General features: G+C 45.8%; 1 long non-coding RNA gene across 2 annotated transcripts; it reads left to right on the forward strand.

Moving 5' to 3' along the window:
• Positions 1 to 12,812: 12,812 nt before the first annotated feature.
• LOC130272515 (uncharacterized) lies at positions 12,813 to 24,279 on the forward strand. 2 transcript variants are annotated; one of them, XR_008843585.1, is made up of 3 exons: positions 12,813 to 12,908; positions 16,497 to 16,661; positions 24,155 to 24,279. It is a non-coding gene; the product is annotated as an uncharacterized LOC130272515 (long non-coding RNA). The 2 variants fall into 2 exon arrangements; XR_008843584.1 differs by lacking the exon at positions 24,155 to 24,279 and adding an exon at positions 17,190 to 17,276.
• The last annotated feature ends 2,713 nt before the right edge of the window (positions 24,280 to 26,992 follow it).

Consider the following 26,992-nt stretch of genomic DNA (forward strand, 5'->3'; position numbering starts at 1 on the left):
AAGGGGAGCAATGTTAAATAAACATGTCCATATAGATTGCAATTTAGACCATTTACAGAAGTAATTCCTTAGGGGTCCTCACCAGCCTGTTCCATTCAGATTTTTTCAGACACCCCAGCAGAAAGACAGGGGGGTCTCAAAAGATTTAGATCTCAGCTTGAGTATTAAGGACCTGAAACAAAGAGCTGCAGATCAGGATTACTCAATGAGAAGATCGGCTTCATTCACATTAATCTTCAAAACTGCCAAAACGTTGTCACCTGCGTTGTGCCGATAAAACATTGAGAAGATTAATGGGAAACCATTTTCTAGGTAAATGCTCCATTCTTGATTTGCGATACGTTGTATGGTAAAAGCTAGGGTACCAATAAAAAAGTACAAATTGTCCTGCAAAAAATAAGCCATCTGTTAAATCTGTTAAAAAAAAAAAAATGTTAAGGTCTTGGAAAGGGGAGGAGGAAAAACCACAATTGAAATTCAACTAGTTGAGGAAGGGTTAATAACTTTATTTCATGTAAAAAAAAAAAAAAAGCCAATTGATTTAATTATGTAGGAGGAGAAAAAGCTTGTGGTGCAATATTTTGTCCTACCTGATGTGAAAGTGGATATTTTCTTCCCAAGGAAACTAAACATACAGTGATCCCCCGACCTGCGATGGCCACGATATACGATAATTTCAACATACGATGGCCTCTCAGAGCATCAACATACGAAGGCAGCATCAACATATGATGCTTTTGTATGTTGGGGCCATCGCATAAACGGCTATCGGGCAGCACGGACTGCTTCAGCTGCCACCGGATAGCCGTTAAGGTGCCCCATGTGGTCCGGTGATGGTCACTAACCTGTCCCCGATGTTCCGGACCGTCCTCTTCGGGCTCTGCTGCATCGCCATCGCTCTCCTTCGTCGTCATCACGTTGCCGCCTACGCCGTCCTGTCATCCAATAGGAGTGGCATGCACAGCGACGTGATGACGGTGATGAAGAGCAACGATCCCGGCCAGCAGAGACAGTCCGGAGCGTCGGGGACACCCCGAGGACGCCGTGACAGCGATGGAGGGCGACATCCAGGGCAGCAGTGAAGGTCCGGAGCGGCGGGGACAGGTGAGTATAACTTGCTATACTTTACATTGCACGGATCCCTCAACATTCGATGGTTTCAACTAACGATGGTTCATTTGGAACGAATTACCATCTTATGTTAAGGGTCAACTGTACTGTAATACAAAATATACCCTTGAGGCTTGAGAAAGGCCTCATGGTGAATCTGAAATGTCGCAATGTTCCTGATGGGTGAATAAAAGAGACAGTTTTTATTGAAGTGCCACTTTTTCTTGAAGTTTGGTATCTGATTAACTAGTGGTACCATGTACCGCTCACGGCTCCTTGTATGTTCACCATCGACCGCTCTTTGTGAAAGCTCCGTTAATGCATGCAGGAGTTGCCGGTATACAGCAGATATCAATAAATCTCCGCTGTAACCATATCCAGCCACGGTGCTTCAGACCGGGCGCGTGTAGATGGTAAATGCAAGCGTTGTCTGACGTAACTCAGTCAAGCTGTTCTGTTTCAGCTGTGGCCGGTAGCCACGAAGCGCTGATGGTTTGAAGCGCTGGAGGCACACGGTGGTATGTGGAATGCAGAATAGTACCTGGCAGGGTACACAGATGAGGGTACACATAGGAAGGTGGCTGGATCAGTTTAGTGGCTGAGGCGGCAAGATATTCAGAGCAGCAGGATGTTCAGCATAATAGTGGCCAGTCAATATGGAATATAGCAATCCAGGTGATACTTCTAAATGGAAAGTCATAGAAACATGAAATGTGTCGGCAGATAAGAACCATTTGGCCCATCTAGTCTGCCCAATAATCTGAATCCTGCCCCATTGCCTCCCCCATCCCCGGTTGTATAATTACCTGTTGCCGGAGTCGGGTCCGCGCTGCTTCTGGCTCCGGTGTGGCGTCTCCTGCGTCATTGCTATGCGCTGCGCTACGCAATGACGAGTGACATCGCATTGAAGACGTCACTGGTCATTGCGCAGCGCATAGCAACGACACAGGAGACGCCACACCGGAGCCAGAAACAGCGCGGACCCGACCCCGGCAACAGGTAATTATACAACCGGGGATGGGGGAGGCAATGGGGCAGCGGCGCCGATAGCCAGCTGGAGAGAAGCGGCGGCAGCAGGGCTCTAGACCCCAGGAAAGGCAGGCGGAGAGAAGCTGGCAGCGATGGCCTTTCTCCCCCTGCCTTTCCTGGGGGCTTCTGCGGGGTCAGAAACAGTGTATCGGGGTATACACATGCACACACACGCACCCTCATTTTACCAAGGATATTTGGGTAAAAAACTTTTTTACCCAAATATCCTTGGTAAAATGAGGGTGCGTGTTATACCCTGATAAATACGGGTATGTCCTCTTGCGGTAGTTTTTCTTCTTTTAAATCTCCTCTCCTCCTTTACCGTGTTGATTCCCTTTATGTATTTAAAAGTCTCTATCATATCCCCTCTGTCTCTTCTTTCTTCTATACATATTAAGGTCCTTTAACCTTTCCTGGTAAGTTTTATCCTGCAATCCATGTACTAGTTTAGTATCTTCTCTGAACTCTCTGGAGTATCTATATCCTTTTGGAAATACAACCTCCAGTCCTTCCTTAGCACCTTGTTCAGACAATGCAAATAGTCCAAACGCATTTCGGGGCATGGACAAGAGTGTACTGGCCCCTTCCTCAGTGTGTACTGGCCCCTTCCTGAGTTACTTATTTTATTTATAATAAAATGTATTTTCTTCCAAGTATCCTTTGTACAACCTTTTTGGGTGAGGTACTTGAGGACTGGGAACTCTATTATTTCATTTTCCATTGTCTATTCACCCGAGGGTACAGGTGCACTTAGTTAACCTCGAACAATTTTTGTTGTGGGCTGTCCATTCTCTTTGGTTTATATCATTTCCAAATCTGTTTAACTTTCTGGAGCCAGTTGATATGAACAAAATTGTTTTCCACCAGAGTACCCCTTTAAAGGGTACCTCTCATCAAATAAACTTTTGATATATTTTAGATTAATGAATGTTGAATAACTTTCCAATAGCATGTTAATGAAAAATATGCTTCTTTCTGTCACGATGCCGGCTGGCAGGTAGTGGATCCTCTGTGCCAGAGAGGGATTGGCGTGGACCGTGCTAGTGGACCGGTTCTAAGCCACTACTGGTTTTCACCAGAGCCCGCCGCAAAGCGGGATGGTCTTGCTGCGGCGGTAGTGACCAGGTCGTATCCACTAGCAACGGCTCACCTCTCTGGCTGCTGAAGATAGGCGCGGTACAAGGGAGTAGGCAGAAGCAAGGTCGGACGTAGCAGAAGGTCGGGGCAGGCAGCAAGGATCGTAGTCAGGGGCAACGGCAGAAGGTCTGGAACACAGGCTAGGAACACACAAGGAACGCTTTCACTGGCACAATGGCAACAAGATCCGGCAAGGGAGTGCAGGGGAAGTGAGGTGATATAGGGAAGTGCACAGGTGAACACACTAATTGGAACCACTGCGCCAATCAGCGGCGCAGTGGCCCTTTAAATCGCAGAGACCCGGCGCGCGCGCGCCCTAGGGAGCGGGGCCGCGCGCGCCGGGACAGAACAGACGGAGAGCGAGTAAGGTACGGGAGCCGGGGTGCGCATCGCGAGCGGGCGCTACCCGCATCGCGAATCGCATCCCGGCTGGCAGCGGAATCGCAGCGCCCCGGGTCAGAGGATGTGACCGGAGCGCTGCAGCGGGGAGAGTGAAGCGAGCGCTCCGGGGAGGAGCGGGGACCCGGAGCGCTCGGCGTAACAGTACCCCCCCCCCCTTGGGTCTCCCCCTCTTCTTAGAGCCTGAGAACCTGAGGAGCAGACTTTTGTCTAGGATGTTGTCCTCAGGTTCCCAGGATCTCTCTTCAGGACCACAACCCTCCCAGTCCACTAAAAAAAAAGTTTTCCCTCTGACCTTTTTGGAAGCTAAGATCTCTTTGACAGAGAAGATGTCCGAGGAGCCGGAAACAGGAGTGGGAGGAACAGATTTGGGAGAAAAACGGTTGAGGATGAGTGGTTTGAGAAGAGAGACGTGAAAGGCATTAGGGATACGAAGAGAAGGAGGAAGAAGAAGTTTATAAGAGACAGGATTAATTTGACACAAAATTTTGAAAGGACCAAGATAGCGTGGTCCCAACTTGTAGCTAGGGACACGGAAGCGGACATATTTAGCGGAGAGCCATACCTTGTCTCCAGGGGAAAAAACGGGAGGAGCTCTTCTTTTCTTATCCGCGAACTTCTTCATGCGTGATGAAGCCTGTAAGAGAGAATTTTGGGTCTCTCTCCATATGATGGAAAGGTCACGAGAAATTTCATCCACAGCGGGCAGACCAGAGGGCAAGGGAGTAGGGAGGGGGGGAAGAGGGTGACGGCCGTACACCACGAAAAATGGGGATTTGGAGGAAGATTCAGAGACCCTGAAGTTATACGAGAATTCGGCCCATGGGAGGAGATCTGCCCAGTCATCCTGGCGGGAGGAAACAAAATGTCGCAAATAATCACCCAAGATCTGGTTAATTCTTTCTACTTGTCCATTGGACTGGGGATGATATGCAGAAGAAAAATTTAATTTAATCTTGAGTTGTTTACAGAGAGCCCTCCAGAATTTAGACACGAATTGGACACCTCTATCCGAGACAATCTGCGTAGGCAACCCGTGAAGACGAAAAATGTGTACAAAAAATTGTTTAGCCAACTGAGGCGCAGAAGGAAGACCAGGAAGAGGGATGAAATGTGCCATTTTGGAGAATCGATCAACGACCACCCAAATAACAGTGTTGCCACGGGAAGGGGGTAAATCAGTAATAAAATCCATACCAATCAGAGACCAAGGCTGTTCGGGGACAGGCAGAGGATGAAGAAAACCAGCGGGCTTCTGGCGAGGAGTCTTATCCCGGGCACAGATAGTGCAGGCTCGCACAAAGTCCACAACATCCGTCTCCAGAGTCGGCCACCAATAGAAGCGGGAGATGAGTTGCACAGATTTCTTGATGCCCGCATGACCTGCGAGATGGGAGGAGTGACCCCATTTGAGGATTCCGAGGCGTTGGCGTGGAGAAACAAAGGTCTTTCCTGGAGGAGTCTGCCTGATGGAGGCAGGAGAAGTGGAGATCAGGCAGTCAGGTGGAATGATGTGTTGCGGAGAGAGTTCAACTTCTGAGGCATCCGAGGAACGAGAGAGAGCATCGGCCCTAATGTTCTTATCGGCAGGACGAAAGTGAATCTCAAAATTAAATCGGGCAAAGAACAGAGACCACCGGGCCTGGCGAGGATTCAGCCGTTGGGCAGACTGGAGGTAGGAGAGGTTCTTGTGGTCGGTGTAGATAATAACAGGAAAACTTGATCCCTCCAGCAGATGCCTCCATTCCTCAAGTGCTAATTTAATGGCTAGAAGCTCTCGATCCCCGATGGAGTAGTTCCTCTCCGCTGGAGAGAAGGTCCTAGAGAAAAAACCACAAGTGACAGCATGCCCGGAGGAATTTTTTTGTAGAAGAACAGCTCCAGCTCCCACTGAGGAGGCATCAACCTCCAATAGGAAGGGTTTGGAAGGGTCAGGTCTGGAGAGGACGGGAGCCGAAGAAAAGGCAGACTTGAGTCGTTTAAAGGCGTCTTCTGCTTGAGGAGGCCAGGACTTGGGATCAGCATTTTTTTTGGTTAAAGCCACGATAGGAGCCACAATGGTAGAAAAATGTGGAATAAATTGCCTGTAATAATTGGCGAACCCCAAAAAGCGTTGGATAGCACGGAGTCCGGAGGGGCGTGGCCAATCTAAGACGGCAGAGAGTTTGTCTGGATCCATCTGTAGTCCCTGGCCAGAGACCAAATATCCTAGAAAAGGAAGAGATTGGCATTCAAACAGACATTTCTCAATTTTGGCATAGAGTTGATTGTCACGAAGTCTCTGAAGAACCATACGGACATGCTGGCGGTGTTCTTCTAGATTGGCAGAAAAAATTAGGATATCGTCCAGATATACAACAACACAGGAGTATAACAGATCACGAAAAATTTCATTGACAAAGTCTTGGAAGACGGCAGGGGCGTTGCACAGGCCAAAGGGCATGACCAGATACTCAAAGTGTCCATCTCTGGTGTTAAATGCCGTTTTCCACTCATCCCCCTCTCTGATGCGGATGAGGTTATAGGCGCCTCTTAAGTCCAATTTAGTAAAGATGTGGGCACCTTGGAGGTGATCAAAGAGTTCAGAGATGAGGGGTAAGGGGTAGCGGTTCTTAACCGTGATTTTATTAAGACCGCGGTAGTCAATGCAAGGACGTAGGGAGCCATCTTTTTTGGACACAAAGAAAAATCCGGCTCCGGCAGGAGAGGAGGATTTACGGATAAAGCCCTTTTTTAGATTCTCCTGGACGTATTCAGACATGGCAAGAGTCTCTGGGGCAGAGAGAGGATAAATTCTGCCCCGGGGTGGAGTAGTGCCCGGGAGGAGGTCGATAGGACAATCATAAGGCCTGTGAGGAGGTAGAGTCTCAGCTTGTTTTTTGCAGAAAACATCCGCGAAGTCCATATAGGCCTTAGGGAGGCCGGTTACTGGAGGAACCACAGAGTTACGGCAAGGGTTACTGGGAACCGGTTTTAGACAGTTCTTGGAACAAGAGGACCCCCAACTCTTGATCTCCCCAGTGGACCAATCCAAGGTTGGGGAATGAAGTTGAAGCCAGGGAAGTCCAAGGAGAATTTCCGAGGTGCAATTGGGGAGGACCAAAAGTTCAATCCTCTCGTGATGAGATCCGATGCTCATAAGAAGGGGCTCCGTGCGGAAACGTATGGTACAGTCCAATCTTTCATTATTTACACAATTGATGTAGAGGGGTCTGGCGAGACTGGTCACCGGGATGTTGAACCTGTTGACGAGAGAGGCCAAAATAAAATTTCCTGCAGATCCAGAGTCCAAGAAGGCCACAGTAGAGAAGGAGAAGGCAGAGGCAGACATCCGCACAGGCACAGTAAGACGTGGAGAAGCAGAGTAGACATCAAGGACTGTCTCACCTTTGTGCGGAGTCAGCGTACGTCTTTCCAGGCGGGGAGGACGGATAGGACAATCCCTCAGGAAGTGTTCGGTACTAGCACAGTACAGGCAGAGGTTCTCCATACGGCGTCGTGTCCTCTCTTGAGGTGTCAGACGAGACCGGTCGACCTGCATAGCCTCCACGGCGGGAGGCACAGGAACAGATTGCAGGGGACCAGAGGAGAGAGGAGCCGAGGAGAAGAAACGCCTCGTGCGAACAGAGTCCATATCTTGGCGGAGTTCCTGACGCCTTTCGGAAAAACGCATGTCAATGCGAGTGGCTAGGTGAATAAGTTCATGTAGATTAGCAGGAATTTCTCGTGCGGCCAGAACATCTTTAATGTTGCTGGATAGGCCTTTTTTGAAGGTCGCGCAGAGGGCCTCATTATTCCAGGACAATTCTGAAGCAAGAGTACGGAATTGTACGGCATACTCGCCAACGGAAGAATTACCCTGGACCAGGTTCAACAGGGCAGTCTCAGCAGAAGAGGCTCGGGCAGGTTCCTCAAAGACACTTCGGATTTCCGAGAAGAAGGAGTGTACAGAGGCAGTGACGGGGTCATTGCGGTCCCAGAGCGGTGTGGCCCATGACAGGGCTTTTCCGGACAGAAGGCTGACTACGAAAGCCACCTTAGACCTTTCAGTGGGAAACAGGTCCGACATCATCTCCAGATGCAGGGAACATTGGGAAAGAAAGCCACGGCAAAACTTAGAGTCCCCATCAAATTTATCCGGCAAGGATAGGCGTAGCCCAGGAGCGGCCACTCGCTGCGGAGGAGGTGCAGGAGCTGGCGGAGGAGATGACTGCTGAAGCTGTGGTAGTAACTGTTGTAGCATAACGGTCAGTTGAGACAGCTGTTGGCCTTGTTGCGCTATCTGTTGTGACTGCTGGGCGACCACCGTGGTGAGGTCAGCGACAACTGGCAGAGGAACTTCAGCGGGATCCATGGCCGGATCTACTGTCGCGATGCCGGCTGGCAGGTAGTGGATCCTCTGTGCCAGAGAGGGATTGGCGTGGACCGTGCTAGTGGACCGGTTCTAAGCCACTACTGGTTTTCACCAGAGCCCGCCGCAAAGCGGGATGGTCTTGCTGCGGCGGTAGTGACCAGGTCGTATCCACTAGCAACGGCTCACCTCTCTGGCTGCTGAAGATAGGCGCGGTACAAGGGAGTAGGCAGAAGCAAGGTCGGACGTAGCAGAAGGTCGGGGCAGGCAGCAAGGATCGTAGTCAGGGGCAACGGCAGAAGGTCTGGAACACAGGCTAGGAACACACAAGGAACGCTTTCACTGGCACAATGGCAACAAGATCCGGCAAGGGAGTGCAGGGGAAGTGAGGTGATATAGGGAAGTGCACAGGTGAACACACTAATTGGAACCACTGCGCCAATCAGCGGCGCAGTGGCCCTTTAAATCGCAGAGACCCGGCGCGCGCGCGCCCTAGGGAGCGGGGCCGCGCGCGCCGGGACAGAACAGACGGAGAGCGAGTAAGGTACGGGAGCCGGGGTGCGCATCGCGAGCGGGCGCTACCCGCATCGCGAATCGCATCCCGGCTGGCAGCGGAATCGCAGCGCCCCGGGTCAGAGGATGTGACCGGAGCGCTGCAGCGGGGAGAGTGAAGCGAGCGCTCCGGGGAGGAGCGGGGACCCGGAGCGCTCGGCGTAACACTTTCTATTGTATTTTTCCCGATCAGTCCCGTCAGCAAGCATTTCTGACTCATGCTGGAGTCCTAAACACTCAGAGCTGCCAGCCTGCTTTGTTCACAGCCAAACAGGCTGTGAACAAAGCAGGTTGGCAGCTCTGAGTGTTCTCCTTTGTGAACAAAGCAGACTGGCAGCTCGTAGTGTTTAGGACTCCAGCATGAGTCTGAAATGCTTGCTGCCAGGACTGGTAGGGAGACCCCTAGTGGTCATTTCTTCAAAGTGGAAAATTAAATAGAAAGAAGCATATTTTTTTAATAACATGCAATTGTAAAGTTATTCTGCATACATTAATCTATAATATATAAAAAGTTTTTTTGATGAGAGGTACCCTTTAACATTCCATATGGCATAGCAATCACTACACATAGATGTCGTATCAGAAGCTCGCCATCACCCTTGCACCTTTGTGATCACAATACAGTGGTCCCTCAACATATGATATTAATTGGTTCCAGGAGAACCATCATATGTTGAAACCATCATATGTCGAGTACATATGTCTATGTAAAAATGGTAATTGGTTCTGGGGCCTCGGAACCATTGTATGTTGAATACATATCTCTATGGGAAACTGCTAATTGGTTCTGGGATGACCATTGTATGTGGAGTGTATGGGGAGTGTTTAACAAACCAGGGTGCCTCCAGCTGTTGCACAACTACAACTCCCAGCATGCATGTACAGCCATTGACTGTCTGGGCATGCTGGGAGTTATAGTTTTGCAACAGCTGGAGGCACACTGATAGGGAAACATTGATGTATGGGGTGTATAGTGTGTCTATGTATTGTATGTGATGTGTGACATCGCATACAGTACTGTACAGTTCTTTAAATACCTTCAGGGGGGACAGAATGTCCTCCATTACGATCCTGCCGACTACAGCCCTATAGGAAAGGAAGGGGAGGGCAGCCAGCAGCTCATTGGATGCCTGCAGCAAGATGCTACAGGCTATTGGCTATGGCTGCACTGGGGGGGCGGGGCTTACACGGAGCTCACAGTGGAAGCCTCCGTGAGTTAGCAGGACAGCATGTGAGTAACAGGAGGCAGAACGGGGCACACGGGGCACATTAAACAACTATCTGTCAGTTGCTGAAGTTGTCAGTGCTGTCAGATAGCTGTTTGTACGATGGCCCCGACACACAGCAGCATCATATGTCGAGGCTGTCTTCAACATACGATGGGCTCTGAGAGGCCATCATATGTTGAAATGATCATATGTCGGGGCCATCATAAGTCGGGGGGTCACTGTACTTTGCTATGGTATTTTGCCTAGCATCATCTTTAAATTGTGGTCCGCCAGATTTTGCAAAACTACAACTCCCAGTATGCCCGGACAGCCAACGGCTGTCCGGGCATGCTGGGAGTTGTAGTTTTGCAACGTCTGGAGGGCCACAGTTTGGAGTCCACTGCACTAGTGTAAAGTAAAGTGCCATGCTAATTCACTGACAGAGTAGTCCAGGCAGGCCGATAACAAATAGCATTACCGTAGCCAAGTACAATACAGTCCAGACATACTAGCAAAGCTGTTACTGGTTACGTCTTTTGGAGACGACAACATTATAAGGAAAATAACAATAATCTGGAGATGTGTGCATGTCTGGACTCCTGGTACCAACGCCGTGAAGAACGTTCCAAGCTGCTATAAGACATTAGTCACTTAGGTTTTTACAATGTTTTTCCCATTTCCTTTCTCCCATCTCCTCTGTGGTCAGCAGTATAAGATTCCACACAACTCCCACCTAAACACACATTTCCTGTTTATAGTCTCTCCGTCGCTCTCAGGTTGAGGAGACGGTTTATTTTAGTAATGTCGCAGGATAGGAGCCACTTACAGGTGAATGGAACTATTGGAACAGAAGTCATAACTCTGCAAAGTCATATGTGACATAGAGAAAGCCAAGGGTCCCAGACAATTTGGGCTGCGTATGTCATTTTAAGATGGGGCCCAAACAAACGATAACCTCCTCCTCTGCCCAGGGGTTAGCAGTGTACTAGTTATAACCAGCACTAGTGTTGGGCGTGAATATTCGCATTTCGAATTTTTATCTCGAGATGTCGCAAATTCGCGAATATTGCGAATACATTCACTATATATTCGAAATTGCGAATATTCATTTTTCTGCATATGCGCATACTCGCATATGTGAATATTCGCATATTCGCATATGTGAATATTCGCATATGCGTATTTTCACATATTCCTTCTTTTCACTTGTGGGCCAATGCAAATACACTTGTCAGAGGTTATCAACAACATCCCTAGCAACCAATAGTAAAGTTGCCCACCCCCTCACTGTTTCTTCTTCGAATACGTGAATATGTAAATATTCGCATATGCGAATATAACAAATTCGCGAAATTCAGGAATATAGGACGAATATTCATCTATATATTCGCAAAATATTGTGAATTCGAATATGGCCAATGCCGCTCATCACTAACCAGCACCAGGGCCGGTTCTGCCTATAGGCAAAATAGGCAGCCGCACGGAGCGCCCTCTTGATAGGGGCGCCACTTTGCCTGCTGCAAGAAAGTCAGTAACCAGTCAGCATCTGAAGCACCTGCCGCTCATCCGAAGCACTCACCCAGCCAGCACAACCGTCCCGTGAGGAGGTTTGTTACAGTGGTCACCAAGCTACCACAGCTGTCTGAGAAAAGCTATACAGTGGTCCTTGAACATACTAACACCAAACATCACAGACCAAAGTACCAAATTATAACAAATGTTAAATCTTTATTTAAGTATATCACATAAAAACAAGTAAAATACATATATGGAGAGGTTGACCGGTAGCACAGGAAGAAGATAGCGAGGTAAAAAGAGGGAGCAATATTAAAGTTACAGCTTACAAAAGTGCATAGCATCTGGTGCAGGATACAGCTCTGACATACACATTAAAGGGGTTCTCCACCATAAGGTGATTTTAGTACGTACCTGGCAGACAGTAATGGACATGCTTAGAAAGGATCTGCGCTTGTCTTGGGGCTAAATGGCTATGTCATGAGATTACCATAATACTGTGGCTAGCTTTTTATGAACTAGTATTTCCTGTTTGACTTTTCATTTTTTTGACTACAAATCCCACAATTCCATTTTCCTCCCTCCCACACATCAGCCACCTCACCCATTGAAACAAAAAAGAGCTGCATCCATTCAAAAGACCTGTGGTTTTCAATCAGGGTGCCTACAGCTGTTGCATTATTTGCAGATTGATCTCTCCACCCATAGAAGCAGACAGGCTCCCTGTCATCAGCTGACTAGTGAGTCAGGTCTCGGCTGCATAGCAAGCTGGGAAAAATCTGAGACAACAGTCATTTTGTATGCTGGTAAAAATAAATATTGGGGTTAAAATCACAGAAGAATTGTGAGAAAACCATCACACACAGGTACAGACACTATGTTATGAACTACACTAACTTTACAGCCCCTGTAGCATAGTCAAATAAAAAATCCTGGAATACCACGTTAACATTAGTGTAGCAGTAGCAACATAATAATGGTACATTAAACATGACAGTATGAGTGCCATACAGTAATAGAGAAATCGCAAAACAAATAGTTAGTACCTCATATGATGGTCATGCACCCTGCCTGAGCATCTCACCCAGACCCTGATCCCACCTAAACATTATTTTTTCCTAATTGTAGATAGTGAATCCCATCAGTGTCTATTCTTCAGTAGATCAATGACATGATCTTTTTCGACTCCATTGCACAATTCTCCACCTCTACAGACACTATTTTGCATTATAATAATCACCAATTTAGGATAAATCACGGACCAAAGAAAAGAAAAACACACCATGGTGCCTCAATGTTCCTTTTACATCCAAGGCCTCTTCAACAATTAATATAACGTGACCTGAGTTAACACTTGGCTCTGCATGAGGCGCTGTTCTAGGTGATATATTATGTTATGTTATCTATTAACCCTTATGTTACAGGCACTGCTGTTATTTCTTGCATGTAGACAAGGCCTGGTCTAGTTCACAGTGTAATTACAATGTCATTTGGCATGCACATATATTTCCAGGACACCTCTGGTATGGCTTCAGCTCACTACGGGCAGAATACTACAGACTTCCCCTTAAAAGCCGTTTAACTCTTTTTTGAGGAATGCCTATATGGTAAGTACATAAGTAGAAGTTCCCTTTAAGAAGCGAGCTGCAGAAATTCCGACAGGGGTGTTTAGTGTTTGCAGGAATCTTGATCTCATGGTTTTTTAATGTGTTAAGCAAAGGTGTAGGTGTTGTGTGCAATGAACAGGTCTGGAAATGGAAAGATCTAGAAATAAACTGGAAGTTTTCAGCTTCTCCAAACAAAATAAGAAGCGAGTGAACTTTTGAACAGAAGAACATATCCAGTCCTGAGAGAGTAGGAACACTGACTCATGTATCATAGGCTCTTGTAACCGGCCAGGTGGATCTCCACCTAACAGACATTGTCTGATGACAACACTTCTATTTTACTTATCTTTTTATGTTGCATGTTTGCTTAAAATTGGTGCATGGTTATTATTACATCCATCTTCTTTGATACTTTTCTCTGTTAGTCTGCTGTAGACTTTCAAATAACATCTGATTACATTATAAAGAGTCAACCCAGTCAATTTATTTCTCAAATGATTCTGGACAGTTCTATTCCACCTATAAGTTATGATATGTTTTTCCATAGTGATTTCGTAAATATCCGGATCATTTTGCAGCATGTACCAGTTGGAGAATGGGGCTTGTTTTATTTTCTCATTCATTGGGTATTTTTGAATGTGAAAACTGCTCTTGCGGCTTGCAATTTTTTGCTACTTTTTCCATTAATTAGTTGCTCTCTAGAAATAGTTTCTATTTTTCTTCTGGCATGCGTAAGCACCTGTCGGGGGTAACCCCTAGCAACCAAGCGGTTGGATAATTCCTCTGCTTGTTGATAAAATGTGTCTGGATCGGAATTAGTTTTAAATGAACTAACTGACTGTATGGAATACTAGATTTTGTTTTTGTAGGGATGGGAAGAATCAAAATGTAAGATGGCATTACGAGCTGTACTTTTCCTGAATCCTGTTATGTGGAGGTTACCCTCCTTAACCTCTATTTTATGTTTTGAGGTGCCCCCAAAAACTGCTGTAAACATGATTTTTTCCTCATTGATGTCATTGAGGTACGATACGAACTCAGTGAATTCGGTTGAGGACCCCCGACCACGCAATAAGGATATCATCCACATATCGAAGTATCAATTGAATATGATGGAGAAAAGGATTTAGTGGGGGTAAAAATATAATTCTGCTCAAAAATGGTCAAACATTTTTTGGCAAAAACGCAAGACACCGGGGACCCCATCGTGGACCCCAGTAGTTGCCTTTACCAAGTTCCATCATATTCAAAACAATTATTGTGTAACACCAAAGATGTCGCTTCTACTATGAAGCGAACAAATCCAGCTGACAAAAAAGTCCTTAGAGCCTGTACACACGCATCCAAAGGGATGTGGGTGTACAGGCTATTGACGTCAATCGATGCTAGACTGAAACCATCTGACCATGTAAAATATTGAAGTGCAGATATGAGGTCACCTGAATCTTTTACATATGTGGGGATTTGTTTCTGTAATGGAGAAATGAGCCAGTCATGGTAACTTGATAATGCTTGCGTGGGGGAATCTATGGCGGAAACAATCGGGCAACCAGGTGGAGGATTAGTACCTTTATGAATTTTTGGCAGGATGTATATATGAGGTTTGGATGGATGTGTAGGGATAAGCTCTTCAGCAGTTTTCTCACTGATCATATTATCTTCTACGTGCTTCTGAAGAAAGCTCCGTAGTTTATCCATGATTTTAATTATTGGATTATTGGGCAATTCCTCATTTCAATATTTCTGCCTCATAATCTTTTTTCCACCAAATAACTGTGGCACCTCCTTTATCTGCCCTAGACACCATCACCTCATCATTATTTTTAAGCCAATCTAATGCTTGATGTTCACCCTTTGTGATATTAAATCCTGCCTTAGGATAAATAAGGGCTTTTACCTCCTTGCACACTGCTTGGTGAAAAGTGTCAATGGAGCTGCCTGGAACTATGGGAGGATTAAACGTGGATTGGTTCCCACCTCTAAAAAAGCTGGGTTTCTCTTGATTACTCTGAAGGGGCCTGTCTATGCCCTCCGCTTCATCCCATAGTTCAATGCGATCCTTGACAGGCAAAGTTTAGTATTTCAGAAAAGTTGGGCTGGCCGGTTAGGCAGGGTTTTTGTTCTTGTAATGATGTTATAGCTGGTTAAGCTTGTTTCGTTTCGTATTATGTATTTTTAAAGTTTTTGTATTTTTTTTTATTATTATACAAATAGTCCCAGTTCCAATTACTGGAAGTGTTAAGATTTATATGTAGATTTTTAATTTAAGAAAATTACAAATCTGAAAAAAAAATTGTTTTGAAACCAACTGCTGTCAAAACATTATAATCTCAGAGTTCCCCTTGTTAGGCTGGGTTCACACTACGTTTTGTCCCATACGGGAGCGCATACGGCAGGGGGGAGCTAAAAGCTCGCGCTCCCGTATGTGACCGTATGCGCTCCCGTATATCATTCATTTCAATGAGCCGACCGGAGTGAAACGTTCGGTCCGGTCGGCTCATTTTTGCGCCGTATGCGCTTTTACAACCGGACCTAAAACTGTGGTCAACCACGGTTTTATGTCCGGTTGTAAAAGCGCATACGGCGCAAAAATGAGCCGACCGGACCGAACGTTTCACTCCGGTCGGCTCATTGAAATGAATGACATACGGGAGCGCATACGGTCACATACGGGAGCGCGAGCTTTTAGCTCCCCCCTGCCGTATGCGCTCCCGTATGGGACAAAACGTAGTGTGAACCCAGCCTTAAACAACCTTATTCAGGTTTATGGAACAGACTGTTGCAAAAATTTCTACAACTTAAACTGCCCCCCTTTTAAATCCACCCTTGATAACCTTGTCACATAAAATACTACCTCTTTTTTGATAGCACTTTTATCACAGATTTTAGTGTTTTTTGAAGTTTGTATTTTTTGCAATTGCATGTTCTGTAATGCACATCATGTAACAATGTTTAGCACTTCTATGATCACTCTTAAGAGTAGTTTGTAGACATTGTTTAAAGCTTGTAAATTTCATAATAATCATAATTTAACATTCTAATTAGAGATGAGCGAATTTACAGTAAATTCGATTCGTCACGAACTTCTCGGCTCGGCAGTTGATGACTTATCCTGCATAAATTAGTTCAGCTTTCAGGTGCTCCCGTGGGCTGGAAAAGGTGGATACAGTCCTAGGAGACTCTTTCCTAGGACTGTATCCACCTTTTCCAGCCCACCGGAGCACCTGAAAGCTGAACTAATTTACGCAGGATAAGTCATCAACTGCCGAGCAGAGAAGTTCGTGACGAATCGAATTTACTGTAAATTCGCTCATCTCTAATTCTAATAGGCTATAGATAAATAAACACTTATTTACATAATAAAAAGCTACCCAGCTGTCTGGATTGGAGTGTGAATGTGGGAGATTTGTAGGATAGCTTGGATATGAAGAGTGGTGTAGAAGTGACACTAATGTGAAGAAATTCTTACAAACACATCATAGGTGTCCAAAGCCATTAAATCATTTCATTAAAGTGCTGATTTGACTCTAAGTAAGGTTTGTGTTTCTAATGTGAAAGTGTCCAAAAATGTTATTGTGTTTCATTCAGGCTTCAGTTTTCAAGAACTTATGTTAGAGCCTTTTGTACTTGAAGAGGTGCCATTCACAACGTGGGCAAAAATGATCCACATCTCTCGTAGCGTTCATACAGAAGGGAATAAAGCAGCATCCAGCCACGAGCCCCAAAAACATAATTGCTATACATAAAATCCAGGTAAGAAGTCCAGAATGGAAGGTAACTCTTGTTACTACATTTTCATGTTATGAAGAACATGTTGCGGGGCTTGGAGAATCAACCGGACACCTACCAATCGGATGTGTCCCGGTCTCCACAATGGAAACAGGAACCGGTTGGTGATAGATCACTTTAGGTTGACACAGTGTGAGAAATAGCTTGTGGATGTGTCACAGTGGGCACTGGCTGCAGGCAGTATTGTGGAGTAGATAAGTATGGAGTAATTGCTGGAGGCTCATCATCCATATTAGCTGTGCTTGGCATCTTCTGGTCAAACATTTTTTAACATTATGGACTTTACATGTACATTCAGTTCCTTAAATGGAACCCTTCTAACTTGCAAGGCTTTTAGGAGGACACAGCATAGCACATGACTACAACTCCCAGCATGTCCTTACTGTAATGGCATGCTGGGAGTTGTAGTTGTGCCGCAGGGGAGATGCACGGGTGGGTGACAATAAATGTATTAACCTATTTTTCTTGTTTTTTTGTTTTTTCTCCTTTCAGATCCATGTATCCTGTTGACTGCTTCGGATTCGGTGGACTGCATTGATGACCAGCATTTTTTTCTGTTGAATAAAATGGTTAACGAGGGCTTGTGGAGGAGTGTGTTTTTTTTTTTTTATAATTTTTTTTTTTAAACTTGCTGTTTTTTTTATTTACTTAGTAGTGGAAGCTGTCTAAAAGGCGGAGTCCATTACTAAGACTAGGCTTAGCGTTAGCCCCAAAAACAGCTAGCACTAACCACCAATTATTACCCTGTTACTCACCGCCACAGGGCTTCCAGGAAGAGCCGGTACCAACAGGTCCAGAGCATCAAAAATGGCGCTCCCGGGCCTAGGCGGTAACAGGCTGGCGTTATTTAGGCTGGCACTCCCCATCAAGTAACATCAGGCTGTTGCTGCTTGGTTGGTATTTGGCTGAAAATATATATAGGGAGAACCCTATGCTTTTTTTTTTTTTTATTTTTTTTATTTAATTATTTATGCAAAAAAAAAAAATCATAAGGTTCCCCCTATTTCTATTCTTAGCCAAATACCAACCAAGCAGCAACAGCCTGACATTACCAGGGTGGGTGGGCATCATTGTTACTGGCCCTCCCCAGCCTAAATAACGCCAGCCTGTTACCATAGCCATTTTTGATGCTCCGGGCCTGTTGGTACTGGCTCCTCACAGCACCCCTGTGGCAGTGGGTACCGGGTAATAATTGAGGGTTATCGCTAGCTGTTTTTGTGGCTAACGGTAAATAGACTCTGTCTATAAGACGGCTTCCACTACTAAGCCTGTGAAGTAAAAAAATGTATTCCCCCCCCCCTAAACACTCCCCCAAAAGCCCTCATTAACCATTTTATTAACATTTAAAAAAAAAAATGCTGGTCACCGTAGTCCTCTGAATCTAAAGTAATCCCAGGATACACAGATCTGAAATGAGAAGTAAAAAAAATTTAAATAAAATGAGTTAGGCTGGGTTCACACTACGTTTTGTAACCGTATTTAATGCATGTCTATGAGCCGACCGGAGTGAACCGCAGCCTCCGGTCGGCTTCTTTTTCGGCCGTATGCGGTTTCCCGACCGTAGGCAAAAACGCGGTCGACAACGTTTTTGCCTGCGGTTGGGAAACCGCATACGTCCGAAAACGCAGCCGACCGGAGGCTGCGGTTCACTCCGGTCGGCTCACAGACATGCATTAAATACGGTTCCCCTATACGGCTGAGTGCGGGCGCCGTGATTAAGCCCCCCCCCGTCCTCCCAGCCGTATACGGGAACCGTAGTTACAAAACGTAGTGTGAACCCAGCCTTAGTACATTAAGGGTATGTTCACACGCGCAGATTTTCGCAGCGTAATTAGCTGCGGATCCGCTGGTGAAGGCCCCGCTCTATGCTGGCTTTATATGTGCCTGCTGGTAGCCGTTGGCTGTCTGGGCATGCTGGGAATTGTAGTTTTGCAACATCTGGAGGTCCGCAGGTTGGAGATCACTGCTATAGACTATCGATAATGTGTCATGTCCTCGAATAGGAAGTTTCTGTCCTTATTAACTGTAACAATTTATTTAAATCAAACTGTAATTTTCCCAAGTACAACAAAGGTGGCGTCACTGCTTGTTGAGCGAGGGGCCTAAAATAGTATAATGATGGAAATCGGGCTGAGTGTCTGAGCCTTAAGGGCTAATTTATTCGGTTCAATGTTAATATTACACATTCCCATCTAAATAACGCTTTACCATTTAATCAAACCAATGTCAATGACTTAATTGATCCATATAACACAATACATGCATAATACAGCACGGAGCCCTTTCTGCATAGAGATTTACAGAAGCAATAAGTGTTCCTCTTGGCAAAGAATGGCAGTAAGCTCCGTAATCATTTTCTGCAGCTGTTGAATGTATTAATCCGGGTAGGTTCATTGTTGCTTCTATGGGATTTATCTGAATTATCCTGAAATGATATGCACAGTAAAGGGACAGGTAGAATTCCCCAGTTCTAATACTCTTCTTATATCTCTGCAGTCATGTCAGTGCATTCCTTTGCCTTGTATATTCAATCCCTTTCAGTGGATTGCATTTTGTTAACTGGCTAAATAAATTACCGTATATACTCAAGTATAAGCCGACCCGAATATAAGCTGTGGCACCTAATTTCACCCCAAAAACCCAGGAAAAGTTATTGACTCGACTATAAGCCTAGGGTGGGAAATACATCATCCTCCCATGTCATCACCCCCCCCCCCTGTCATCATCCAGACCCCCGTTATCATCCCCCCCCCCTTTATCATCACCGCCTGTCAATCCCTTCAGTCATCGGCTGTCCGGGCATGCTGGGACTTGTAGTTTTGAAACCTCTGGAAGTCCGCAGATTGAAGTCCACTGAGGCCTTCGTCATCATCCAGACCCCCCCCCCCCTTTAGTTTTCTACTCACCTCCCCTCGGTGGGAAGGAATGGTGAGCTGTTCCGTGACATCTATGCTGCAGGGACTGTCCGGTGGGGAGGGTAAGTCGTTCCGGGCTGTCCATTTTCACCGGGGGGGGGGGGGCCTCTTCTCCGTGCTCCGGCCCTGCCCCGGACTAGTGACGTTGCCTTGACGACGACGCACAGGGACGCTACGCATGAACGTCCCTGTGCGTCGTCGGCAAGGCAACATCACTAGTCCGGGGCCGGCCTGGAGCAGAGAAGAGGGCTCCCCCCGGTGAAAATGGACAACCCTCCCTACCAGACAGTCCCTGCAGCATAGATGGCCCGGAACAGCTCACCCTTCCTTCCTACAGAGGGGGAGTGAGTAGAAAACTAAAGGGGGGGGGGGGTCTGGATGATGAAGCCCCTATGGTGCCAGAATAGCAAAAAAAAAAAAAACACATAGCATACCATTTTGGAAACTAGACCCCTTGAGGAACGTAACAATGAATAAAGTGAGCCTTAACCCCACAGGTGTTTCACGACTTTTGCATATGTAAAAAAAAAAAAAAAAAATCACTAAAATGTGTGTTTCCCCCCAAATTTCACATTTTTGCAAGGGTTAATAGAAAATACCCCCCAAAATGTGTAACCTCATCTCTTCTGAGTATGGAGGTACCCCATAAGTTGACCTGAAGTGCACTACGGGCTAACTATAATGCTCAGAAGAGAAGGAGTCATATTTGGCTTTTTGAGAGCAAATTTTGCTTGGGGGGTATGTCGCATTTAGGAAGCCCCTATGGTGCCAGGACAGCAAAAAAAAAAACACATGGCATACCATTTTGGAAACTAGACCCCTTGAGGAAGGTAACAAGGAATAAAGTGAGCCTAAATACCCCACAGGGGTTTCACGACTTTTGCATATGTAAAAAAAATATATAAATTTTCACAAAAATGTGTGTTTCCCCCCATCTCTTCTGAGTATGGAGGTACCCCATAAGTGGACCTAAAGTGCACTGCATTATCTGCATAATGCAGGCATTTCCGAATTGCCTCAAACCGCCTCCGTGTCATCGCCATACTGTAAAGCGGGTCTGGTAGAGGACGTCCCCGCTCCAGTACTGACGAGCACTTTGTTTTTTGTCTAGGCCCATATGCAGCATGAGGCCCCAAAATGTCCTCATTTCCGCTGCATCAATGGCGCGCCATTCATTGGGCCTGGCCAAAAGCGAATTGGGGTGGTGGGGAATGAACTGCTGGGCATACAAGTTTGTTTGCTCCACCATGTGACTGACCAGGCTGTCACTGAAAAAAAACTTTAAAAAGTCCAGATCAGTGAAGCCAGCCGTGTCAATCCGGATTCCTGAGTCGCCAACAAACTCAGGAATCCGTGGTTGATAATCCTCTGGAGGGCTCCAGACAGGGTCATGGGAAGGGGGCTCCGGTGCACTTGTCTGGGGGGCCGGACTCCTATTACGAGCGGCATTGCCACTCGTACTAGTGTCGGCCACTGGGTCACTCTCATGGGGGGGTGCATGGCCTCACCTGGCAGCGTCTCCGCCGCCCTATAGGGGACTGATCATCACTACTAGATGATGAGGAGGACGAGGAAGAACACAAAAATGTAGGATCTTCCTCGTCCTCACTGGCAGATTCGGAGTCGGAGGCTAAAAAAGCGTAAGCCTCCGCTGCCATCGCCTTTTTTCTACGGTGGCGGGGCAGTGGCGGGGGGAGGGGGTGTGTGCTGGGGGGGGGGGCGGGGAAGTATGTAGTGTGTGGTGCTTGTAAAAAGTGTACAACAGCAATAGAAAAAGGGTTTGCTGCCCCCCCCAAAAAAGGGTTGGCTCACGCAGCTCCCTGAACCCCTAATAGGACCCGGGGTAAGGGATCAGACCCTAAAAGGACCCTGGGGGACCTATTAGGGGGTCGGGGGGGGGGGAAAGCTGCGGCCCAAAAAAAACGGATGGCGCACGCAGCTCCCTGAACCCCTAATAGGACCCGGGGTCAGGGATCAGACCCTAATAGGACCCTTGGGGACCTATTAGGGGGTCGGGGAATTAAAAAAAAAACTTTTTTAACTTTATTAACTCCTACCTGTCCCTGCAATCCGCTGTCCCTATTCTAAGGCTCCAGAGGGGGCTCCGGAGCTCTGAGGGGGGATCCACGGTCTTCTCCTCACTGCTGCACACGCTGACTGAACACAGAGAACGGGTGCAGCAGCGGGAAGGGACTTTTAACCCCTTCTCTGCTGCACTGCTATTGGCTGAACGATCGCCAGCCAATAGTAGCATTGCTGGGGAGTATTGTCACCTCTCCCCAGCAACGGCAGGTGATGTTCGGTGTATCATACATCGCCGATCACCATCTAGTTCCGGGTCATCGGGTCACCACTGACCCGAATGACCGGAATCACCGCAGATCACCCGTGCGATTTCGAGGACGATCTGCGGCGATCGCCGACATGTGGGGGTCCCGGGACCCCCCTCGGCGTTTGCCTCGGACGCCTGCTGAACGATTTCAGATTTCGCGATCTGATTGGTTGCCATAGGAAACTCAGCAACTTTTCCTCTGGACAGGTTTTGATAAATCTCCCCCATACTGTATATCAGCCAATTAGTTAAAGATCATCACAGGGGGCCTGATGAAACGCCTAGTGGCGTGAAACAGCGGTTGTCATCCAAGCATACGCTCCTGCCATCTCAGCTCTGCTCGTGACACAGGGGTAATGTTTGCTTCAATGTTCCACGTTTGAACATTGAATAAATCTATGCATCAGGATTCTGTGGTGAGTGCTCGGATCTTTCATTCTTCTATTTGAAGTTATGCCCTGTTTGTTCATGGCCGTGTAGCACCCTGTAAGGTCCGGAATAGCTACCTATTCTTACCTTTGTTTAGCCTTAAGTGACATCTATACCTGCAGACTACACATGGGCAGTGCACAATAGTAATTCTACTTGGATTTTTGTTAAAGATGGCTTCCATATCCTGCACACACCATATTCAGCATACCCAAATAAAAACAAGAACTAAATCATATAAGGTTATCTATATTGTCTGAGGAAGTACTGGTAGACAATAACCAATGAGCTACCAGTATTCACCTGAACTATGACATATGTCATCCTGTTTACATGCTATTATAAAAGGCTTAAAGGGCTACTCCGGTGGAAAACATTATTTTTTTTTTTTTTTAAATCAACTGGTACCAGAAAGTTAAACAGATTTGTAAATTACTTCTAGAAAAAAATCTTTACCCTCACGGTACTTTTTAGCACATGCGTGCAACAGAGAAAACTATTTTCTTTTTGAATTTCTTTTCTGTCTGACCACAGTGCTCTCTGCTGAAACCTGATGCCCGTATCAGGAACTGTCCAGAGCAGGAGAAAATCCCCATTGCAAACTATGCTGCTCTGGACAGTTCCTGACATGGACAGAGGTGTCAGCAGAGAGCACTGTGGACAAGACAAAAAATAAATTCAAGAAGAAAAGAATTTCCTCTGTAGCATACAGCTGCTAAAAAGTACTGGAAGGGTAAAGATTTTTGAATGGAAGTTATTTACAAATCTGTTTAACTTTCTGGCACCAGTTCATTTAAAAAAAAAAAATGTTTTCCACCAGAGAACCCCTTTAAGCAACTGTTAATTCTTGTGACTTCTGCTATTGAGTTTGTGTAAGAGTCACCTATATATCGATATATACCGTATTTTTCGCCGTATAAGACACACTTTTTCTTCTCCAAAACTGGGGAGGTGCTTCTTATACGGCGAATACACACCTATCGCCGCGGTCCCTGTGGCCATCAACGGCCGGGACCCGCGGCTAATTCAGGACATCACCGATCGCGGTGATGCCCTGTATTAACCCTTCAGAAACAGCGATCAAAGCTGACCGCTGCGTCTGAAGGGAAAGTGACACTAACCCGGCTGCTCAGTCTGGCTGTTCGGGACCGTCACGGTGAAATCGCGGCATCCCAAACAGCTTACATGACACCGGGAGGGACCTTGCCTGCCTCCTCGGTGTCTGCTCCATGCTGGGATCCCCTGCATGGCGGCGCTCTCCTTCGACGTCATCACGTCGTCGCGCACGCCATCCCGTCATCCAATAGGAGCAGCGTGCGTAGCGACGTAATGATGTCGATGTGATGATGGCAATGGAGAGCGTGGATCCCGAGTAAGAAGACGTCCGGAGCGACGGGGACACCACGGGGACACGGCGACAGCGATGGAGCGACATCCAGGGCAGCAGTGATGGGTCCGGAGTGGCGGGGACACATGAGTATTACCTCCTATCCAGTGGTCTTCAACCTGCGGACCTCCTGATGTTGCAAAACTACAACTCCCAGCATGCCCGGACAGCCAACGGCGGTCCGGGCATGCTGGGAGAGGTAGTTTTGCAACATCTGGAGGTCTGCAGATTGAAGATCACTGTTGGGTTCAGAATCTTTTTTTTTCTAGGTTTTGCACCTTTAAAATTGGGTGCATCTTATATGCCGGAGCGTCCTATAGGGCGAAAAATACGGTAAATATATCCTCTTGCTTCTGAGTGAACCAAAGTCCTCTGACCTGAGTTTGCTTTACAGAAGCCAGAAAGAGAGCAGCCCAGTACACAAACAGAACGAGAAGCAAAGTCAGTACAGGCAGCAGTCGAACCTATAGAGCAGCATAGTACAAAATCAGCAGGCAAAAGGCAAGGTCACGAGCAGAGCTCAGTCACTGACCAGTTTAAAATCTCCTGCTGACGGTAAGTGGGAGCACTAACACCGCAAGTGATAGGCATTTTCCCTATTTCTGATTGCATGTACTATTAGTGTCCAATGCAGTCATAAAAAATACATGCTCAGCCGTGTCTAGTAGTAATAATATGTAATTTTTGTTAAGCTTTTTTGCATGTTTTCATCAGCATTTTAATCACTGCTGTCAAAGTCTACAGGTCCCATTAAAGGTGACTAAGTGAAATTTTAGTTATCTGATATTATATTATTAATGCCTAAAATGGCATACTATATACCCACTATAGGACCAGGCAATAAATGAGAGGCAGTAGCTGTTCTTTTCTGGCTACATAGAAGGCACTATAAATTATTAGGAAGGTTCCTCTATGGTAGAAGTGGGTGTCGGGCTCAGAGAGTAATGAAGTCAAATTAAGTCTTGAATAAAAATATGACCTGTACAACTCTAAAAGGTCAGAATAGATAATAACCAAATTGAATGGCAATGAGCAGCTATATTTTGTCTAAATTGTGAGTGCATAAAAATGACTGGAGGGAGGCCAAAAATATATCTTATTCATGTAAAAGATAATAGTTACATATTATGATATATAGATAGTCACAGGGGAGAAATCTCTCTCTCTCCTTTATCCTGAGATGGTTTCATAAATATATATCTAAGGATTCATATCGACAGGATCATCCCAATGTAAGTCCAGAAGAGCACCGGACTATCCCTGTAGTTATTACTCCATTTTTGTATACAGTAGAGATCACCAACCTTGATTTTGTCACGGGACATATCACAACGCAAAAAGTAAGCGCACAATGCAAAAAGTAAACGCACAATGCAAAAAGTAAACAAAACACAAAAAAAGCGTATTTGACTTCTTCCTGTGCTAATGTTTACACACGTATGGCTTAAAGGGGTACTCCCCTGGAAAACATCATTTTTTTTTTTTTTTAAAGGGTTACTCCACAGGAAAACATTTTTTTTCTTTTCTAAAGGGGTACTCCCCTGGAAAACATCTTTTTTTTTTTAAAGGGGTACTCCACTGGAAAACATGTTTTCTTCAATCAACTGGTGCCAGAAAGTTAAACAGATTTGTAAAATTACTTCTATTGAAAAATCTTAATCCTTCCAGTAGTTATAAGCTGCCATATGATCCACAGGAAGTTGTTTTCTTTTTGAATATCCTTTCTGTCTGACCACAGTGCTCTCTGCTGACACCTCTGTCCATTTTAGGAACTGTCCAGAGTAGGAGCAAATCCTCATAGAAAACCTCTCCTGCTCTGGACAGTTCCTGACAAGGACAGAGGTGTCAGCAGAGAGCACTGTGGTCAGGCAGAAAGGAAATTCAAAAAGAAAAGAACTTCCTGTGGATCATAACAGCAGCTGATAAATACTGGAAGGATTAAGATTTTTTAATAGAAGTAATTTACAAATCTGTTTAACTTTCTGCCACCAGTTGATTAAAAAAAAAAAAAAAAAAAAAAAATGTTTTCCAGTGGAGTACCCCTTTAATGAACTGATATTTCAGAAAGTTAAACAAATTTGTAAATTACTTCTATTAAAATCTTAACCCTGATTGATCCCAACTGAACAGTCTAGCAGAGTGTTTCCCAACCAGGGTACCTTCAGCTGTTGCAACACTACAAATCCCAGCATGCCGGACAGCCCTCGCCTGTCCGGGCATACTAGGACTTGTAGTGTTGCAACAGCTGGAGGCACCCTGGTTGGAAAACACTGTCTAGGAGGTGATGGATGCTTATAGAAACTATCTAAAAAAAAAAAAAAATTAATACAAAGGCCTTTCAGGGTTTCTGCAGCTCAGCTCTGATTTACTTTAAAGGGGTGTTCCAGGAAAGAAAACTTTATATATATATATATATATATATATATATATATATATATATATATCAAATGGCTCCAGAAAGTTACACAGATTTGTAAATTACTTCTATTAAAAAAATCTTAATCCTTCCAATAATTATCAGCTGCTGAAGTTGAGTCGTTCTTTTCTGTCTGGCAACAGTGCTCTCTGCTGACATCTCTGCTTGTCTTTGGGAACTGCACAGAGTAGAAGAGGTTTGCTATGGGGATTTGCTTCTACTCTGGACAGTTCCCGAGACACATGTCATCAGAGAGCACTTAGACAGAAAAGAACAACTCAACTTCAGCAGCTCATAAGTACTGAAAGGATTAAGATTTTTTAATAGAAGTAATTTACAAATCTGTTTAACTTTCTGGAGCCAGTTGATATGTAAAAAAAAAAAAAAACTTTTTCCTGGATAACCCCTTTAGTGATGGTCACTACACAATGTACGGAGCTGTCTGCTTCCTGCTCTGTTATCTGTGTATTCTGGCGCCACAGCACTAGCAAACAGATGATCGTCAGGGGGACGGGTGTCAGTGATGGCTAAAATAATTGTCTTTGCATTGCATTGCTACTACATGGAAAAGTCTGATTGGTGTCTTAGATTCCCCCTATTTGCTAAAGAAAATAAAATAAAAAATGCTACTTCCCTGATAATCATTTGGACATCCACATAAGCAGGGTTGGGGGTCATTTAACACTTTAGAGCAGTGGTCTTCAACCTGCGGACCTCCAGATGTTGCTAAACTACAACTCCCAGCATGCCCGGACAGCCGTTGGCTGTCCGGGCATGTTGGGAGTTGTAGTTTTGCAACATCTGGAGGTCCGCAGG

Source organism: Hyla sarda, chromosome 5 (assembly GCF_029499605.1).
Source record: "Hyla sarda isolate aHylSar1 chromosome 5, aHylSar1.hap1, whole genome shotgun sequence".
NCBI classification, from domain to species: Eukaryota; Metazoa; Chordata; class Amphibia; order Anura; family Hylidae; genus Hyla; species Hyla sarda.